This window comes from Apium graveolens, chromosome 4 (genome assembly GCF_009905375.1).
Source record: "Apium graveolens cultivar Ventura chromosome 4, ASM990537v1, whole genome shotgun sequence".
Lineage (NCBI taxonomy): Eukaryota > Viridiplantae > Streptophyta > Magnoliopsida > Apiales > Apiaceae > Apium > Apium graveolens.
In genome coordinates, this window is record NC_133650.1 from 276,432,581 (window position 1) to 276,439,728 (window position 7,148).

Sequence of the window (7,148 nt, forward strand, 5' to 3'; positions counted from 1 at the left end):
TAAGGCAAGGCTGGTTGTAAAAGGATATTCTCAACAGGAGGGAATTGATTATGATGAAACATTTGCACCAGTTGCTAGGTTAGAAGCCATAAGGATATTTTTGGCTTATGCTGCTCACAAAAAGTTTACTGTCTTTCAATGGATGTGAAAAGTGCTTTTTCTCAATGGAGAATTGGAGGAAGAGGTATATGTTGAACAACCTCCAGGTTTTGTAGATACCAAACATCCAGATTATGTCTACAGGCTTGATAAAGCACTTTATGGACTTAAGCAAGCTCCTAGAGCATGGTATGAGACTTTAGCTCAGTTTCTTCTGGAAAGTGGATTCAACAAAGGGACAATAGACAAAACACTGTTCTACCTCAACTATGGAAAGGACTTACTTCTGGTCCAGATTTATGTTGATGATATCATTTTTGGATCTACAAATGACAAACTTTGCAAGAAGTTTGCCAAACTAATGCAGTCAAGATATCAGATGAGTATGATGGGGGAACTTAGCTATTTTCTGGGCCTTCAAGTCAAGCAGAATGAGGAAGGCACTTTTATTTGTCAAACCAAGTACACCAGAAACTTGCTGAAAAAATTTGGAATGCAAGATTGTTCAAGTGCATCTACTCCAATGGCCACTGCTACAAAACTGGATAAGGATACCGGTAAATCAGTAGATATTACTGACTACAGAGGTATGATTGGCTCTCTACTCTATCTAACTGCTAGTAGACCTGATATCATGTATGCTACCTGTCTTTGTGCAAGATTTCAAGCAGATCCAAGAGAACCTCACTTAACAGCTATAAAAAGAATCTTTAAATATCTTAAAGGAACAGCTGCTCTGGGATTATGGTATCCTAGAGAATCAGATTTTAAACTAATAGGTTACTCAGATGCAGATTTTGCAGGGTGCAAATTGACAGGAAAAGCACAAGTGGAAGCTGCCAATTTCTTGGAGGCGGATTGGTTTCTTGGTACAGCAAGAAACAAAAGTCAATTTCCACATCAACTGCAGAAGCAGAGTATATTGCTGCAGGAAGCTGTTGTGCACAGATTCTTTGGATGAAGAATCAGTTACTGGATTATGGGTTAACATATTTCAAAATCCCTATTTACTGTGATAATCAAAGTGCTATTGCTATGACAGGTAATCCAGTTCAACACTCAATGACAAAGCACATCAGCATCAGGTACCACTTCATCAGGGAACATGTGGATGAAGGTACAGTGGAATTGCATTTTGTTCCCACAGATCAACAACTGGCAGATATCTTCACAAAACCACTGTGTGAAGCTACTTTTACAAGATTGGTAAATGAACTTGGAATGGTTTCAGGTTCTTTCTCTAAATCTGCTTAGACTTGTTCTGTGTTATCAGACTTTATGCTCTGTATTTACAGAATTAATCTCATTGTATATTCTGTGCTTAATTGATAAATGTCTTTAAGTACTGACTGTTGTCTGATATATGTTTCTAAACTCTGATAAGTGATATGTCTGTTCTAGTACCTATTCAATCCCAATGAGGATAACTGTGCTAGATACTGACCTAGTAGTCTTCAATAACAAATGATTCCTTGAAAGAAGTAATTATTTTAGTGGAAATCTTATGACACTAACAAATTCCGATAATTGAGCTTAGTTAAGTTTACTTTGTATATCTTATTACTAAGTCACAAATTAGAATAATGCTACTCATCTGTTAAGTTCTGATACTAGTAAAACTGCTGAATGTACTAAGTGCTGATAAACCTCACTTATCAAAAGAAAAAGCAAAAGATCAAAAGATAAAATCAGGTACTCCTTTGAGATCTAGGGTAAAAATGTGGAAGGGACGACCCAAGTGCATTGCTGGTATTAAGTAAATATGCATTAGACAAGCAAAATATTTTCTTGATGACTTTTCACACTCTATGATTACTGGAGAAATACTCTGATAATAGCATAAATTCTGATAAACAGTCGTGACTCACTTACACTGAGAAGCCACTGTAAAATAGAATTTCAAAAGATGCATAAAATTAGCACTAAAATAGTTGAGGTGGACTCGCAGCATAAACTCATTCATCAGTAGGTTTCAGGACAATGACAGCTCTTTAGCAAAATTTTAGTTATGCCTTATTTCTAAGATGTACTGAAGTGAATCAGACTTTACTCTTTGTCTGTTATTTAGCTTAATGCACACACTATCACTCCATCTGAATGATGAAAATTTCTGTGGTGGTCTATGTTATTTTAGATAAACAGTCATTGTGTCACATTGCACTAATTTCTGAGGACAAGTTCCTAGTTACACTGTTCTGATGATTAAGTTCTGAAGTCTATAACTCAGAACTTGTATGAGGATTTACTAAGATGGGCATTCCTTTTTTCGAGTTAAGAAATTATGTTCTGATGGCTGTTAGTTCTGGTATAGGTCTAAGTTCTGATTTCTCAGTCTAATCCTTTACTTGACTTATCTGTGAATAAAATTTGATAACAGTCTAAGTTCGAACTAGAATATGTTGAAGTGGAAGAGTAATAGTCACTATGATTAGGATTAATGGTATTCCGTACCTTGAACAGTCCACTGTTTCTTGTGTCTTGTGCGGTCTAGACCATGATTCCTCTTTCCAATGAATGTTATTCTTTTTCAAAGTCTAGGGAGACGAGGTAGAATTAATTCTACCTGTCAGCATTCAATATTCTTTAGCGTCTCCTGGCATTCTCTTGCCTATATAACACCACTTCACATTAGTCTTCTCATCACACTTTTATCACAAATTCAGTCTTGTTTTTCATTTACTATCACAAATGGCTGAATTTGGCTGGTTCTACAATTACGGTGATGAGACTGTGCATGTCTTTTTGAATGGAATTCCAACTCCCTACCCTATCACCAACATCCCTCACAATCTCTGGATTCAATTTCCAGAGGTTATCAAACGTGATCTGGTGGCCGTTCGAAGAGACCTTCACCTTCGTCGTATCCGTCAGCAAGAGCGAATCATACGACTCGCCATCTTGTTTGTCGAAGATAGGAAGAGGAAGATGACTTAATTGTCTTCTTCCTGTTTTCTTCATCATCAGCTTTGTCAGGCTTCTTAGCTAGGACTAAGCTGTTGATGTTAGGATTAGAAGCTTAGGGAAAATCTTGTATAAGTATGATGTAATTTCCATTTCATAAATGTATTGTCTTGATATATTAATGAAAATTGTTTTTACTTCAAGATTTTGTCTCTGAGTTATTTTATCTTGTGTTGATAAATCCTGATTGATATTCTGATGACCATTTAAATTTTGTTTTATTTAAGTTCTGATTCTCTGTCAGCACTTATTCATCGAAATTATCTCGGTCATTTTAACATGATTATTTTCAGAATATTAATGTTGCAGTGAAAAATAATTCAATCAGTGCTAACGGTTAAATTTTGAATTAAAATTGTTTCTTGATAAATGGAACAGTTTTTCCTTGAAACTCGGCAAATGGGTAAGTAATGATTACTGTTTTCTCGAGCCCAGTAACTATCCGTTATTACTGCATGTCTGACAGGTGTCCAACGGTAATATTTTTTGTATAAGTAAGCAGAGAGAAGATTTCTTTAATCTTTTAATTTCTTCATCTTTTATCTCTTCTTACTTTTACTCTCCTTCACTTTACTTTTTCCGTTGTTTTCATACAGACATTATCTCAAACACCTAACAGGCATACTTGAATCTCAATTTTTTCACATGGCACCAAAGGATTTAATCATTGATGGAGCTAAGTTTGTTCCAAACAACTATGCTGCAGTTCTTGATCACTGAAGCTCCATCTGAATTGCACTTTGTGCAAGATCTTCTTGCACATAGTGAGGTTGGGTACGCCTTAACTCAGCCTGAATTATTTTCAAGTCAACAAGTTCTGAGGTTCTGGAGGACTGGAGTTTTTGATGATGGTGGTAAACGAGGAACTCCCAGTATTATCTTCCAAGTGGGTGATTCATCCTATGTAGTCACTCCTGGTACAGTACGAAGAGCATTACATCTTCCAGAAGATTGTACTTTCTCTATACCAGAGGAATCAGAACTTCGGGAGTTAATGACTGATTGGGATATGAAAAGAGTCTGACGAAACTGGACATTGAAACGGGCTCATATCAGAAGAGAATGGAGTTTCTTCTTCGATTGCATCACCAAGGCTTTTGGCAACAAGTGTTCAAACTTTGATGCTATCCCAATGAGTCAGCACATCGGGTATGCACTTATCATCAAACTCACTTTGATTTTGCAACTGCTTTAATTGGTTTTATTGGGGATAGGATGACAGAGGATAGAATGTTGTTTACTTTGCGATTCTGTCAACTTATTTACGTATTGTACTGATGAACCCCAGTTAGTCAGCACTCAAACCCCACCTTTTAAGGTTGCAAAAAGGTACTTTAACGACCTGATAAATGCTGACACAAAGAAATCAATGGTGAGACCATTACAGATTCCTCAGTCTGTGAAACAGATTCTGGTAAATGCTGATCCTGCTACTTACCAATCTGTTTACTCAATGTTCAACCAACTCACCATAACCAAAATCATCATTTTCAGTCCCTACCACTCAGGTATACTCACCTACCCTCAGAACTTATCTCAAATCCTATCTCTCCACTTCACAGACTGCTCAACCTTCTTCTTCAGCACCTACTGTGAAGCCTACATCCTCTAAGCCAAAGAGAACAAAGACTGTTCCTCAAACACCTCAAAAGAGGAGGAGGATTACTTTGAGAGATGAATCAGATTCTGAGGAACAGATTCCTTCTTCAGAACCTGTGTATGAAGCTGAGAAAGCAACTTCTCAGAAGGATTCTGAATTGGGGGTTCTAGCTTCTCAAAGGCTTAGACGAATGACTGTTCCTGAAACTCCCAAGAATCCAAATCAACAAGGAAGTACAAGAAACAGAGGGCACAAAGGCCAGTTTCAGATGATGAAGAGGAAGCAGCTAAGGAAGGGGATCAGGAATCTCTGATCTCACAAGACAAGGAATTTGCTCCAGTCACTTCTTCTCCATCAACTCCATCTCAGGAACTGTATCTGAAGGCTAATTCACCATCTGTCTCTTGTTGATCCAGGCACAAGTGCTGAAATTGATATTCAACACTGGTTGTCTGAAATACTTTTCTTAGAAGCTCCAACAGCAAATAATCCCCACAACACCTGTTACTGATGCTGTTCAAACTCCAGAGTTATCAACAACACCTTCTCTGCATCAAGATGCTGATGATCAGACTTTAGGTGAGCATCAGGATTGGCTGTTGATCAGAACTTAGTATCAGATCAGCAATTAGAGGATGCTGAAGCCTCCATTGCTACTCACACTGTTGTCTTATCAGAAGATACTGATTCTTTAAGTTCTGATGCTGCAAATGCTGGAGATACTGGTGAAGCTGCTCCAACTGTAGATGCTGATGAAGCAGGTCCTTCAGGACATACTCCTCAACCGACTCTTCCTAAGTCTGAACTGGTAAAGGAGTTTGTTATCAGGGATGCACCAGTACCTTGGAGTGAAACTCCTGCAGGTCAGGAGTGGACTAAGGAATGGAACTCAGTTTCATGTGTTCCAAATGCATTACATCTTGCTGAGCACTTGACTAAAGCTGATGAAATGTTAAATTCTGATGATTTTAAAACCCAGCTTAGAGTCACTGCATTGAGTACTAAACATCTACAAGGTCTTCATTCAACTACTCATGCAGAGCTACACAAGATTCAGGAGAACTTTATCAAACAAGAACAAGTTTGGAAAATTGATAAGAAAAAGTTCTTTCAACCTACCATTGACAGGATTGCTTATATTGAGAAAACTCAAGAGAAACAACAAGCTCAGATTGATCATTCTGACAAATCAAGCTTCTCAGCAATCGCAACTTACTGAAATCCAACCTCAGTGGAATTACTTATCTCTCTTTTACTACCTGCTGATGCCAAAAAGGGGGAGAAGGTAATTAAGTCCAAATGCAAACCAACAAGACACTGCAAGGAAAGGATGATGGAAAAGATGACCAAGGAACTCTGGAATGGGTAGTGGTCATAGTCAAGGTAGAAGGATTACATCAAGACAAGCTAGTCACAGACAAGTTCTGATACTGGGAAAAGAATAAGTTCTGCTGCTGGTAAAAGGATAAGTTCTGATGAACTTCTAGATCTTGATGAGGAAATGTCAAGACAGTTATTTCTTCAAGAAAATCCAGGAATGGACTTGGAAAGTTTAAAGGAAGAAGAAGCCAGACTTAAATCAGAGAAAGTCACATCTAAATCTGAAGCTTCTGGTAAAAAGTCACTTCCAAAACTAAAGGCATTGTGATCAAAGAAAGGACACATACTGAAGCAACATTGGCTAGATCACAACCACAGATAGATCCAAGATCCAAGGGTAAAGAAAAGGTTGGTGAACCTATCAAGGCTTATGTACCTCCTGAGGAAGAAGAAATTACTGATGAAAAGATGATCTTGCTCTGACTTCAAGAAAAGTTCTTAAAACAACCTCTGACATGGCTCAAGTTGTTCAGAGTCAAGAAATTGTAAGTTCTGATATTCAGAAGAAGCAAGTAACCTCTGACAGAGCTCAAGTTAACTTGATATCAGAAAATAGATCAAAGACACTCCTACCAGGATTCACTAAAGCAAAACAGACTCAATCTTTGAAGACTACTGCAAGTGGTTTTGAAGCAAGAGTAGTTACTGGAAAGGAAGCTAGAGATAAAACTGGATTGGGAAGTGCTGATGAAAGAAGAGTACACAACACTACCAATGATCCAACTTCCTTGAGTGAACCAGGTATTGGAGCAACTCCTGAGAGATTGAATCAACTGGAATCTGTACAGATGGTTTACCATACCTACTTGAAAGAATACATCATGTTGTATTTCATGACAGATGGTAGGGTTTATCATATAAGACAAAATGCCATTCCATTGAAGTATTTTGAAGAATTGGAGCATGTACTTTTCTTACTTCAAGTGGATGACAGAATAACAGGGACTGCTGCAAACTACTTAAAAGAACAGATTCAGAGACAGAAAAGGCTTTATTCTGTTAAGTCTGACAGCATATATGTTCCAAAGTACAGAGATCACAATGGTGATATTGTTGATATGAAGCCTAATACTGCACAGATCAGAACGTATCTTGGTATTAAGGGACT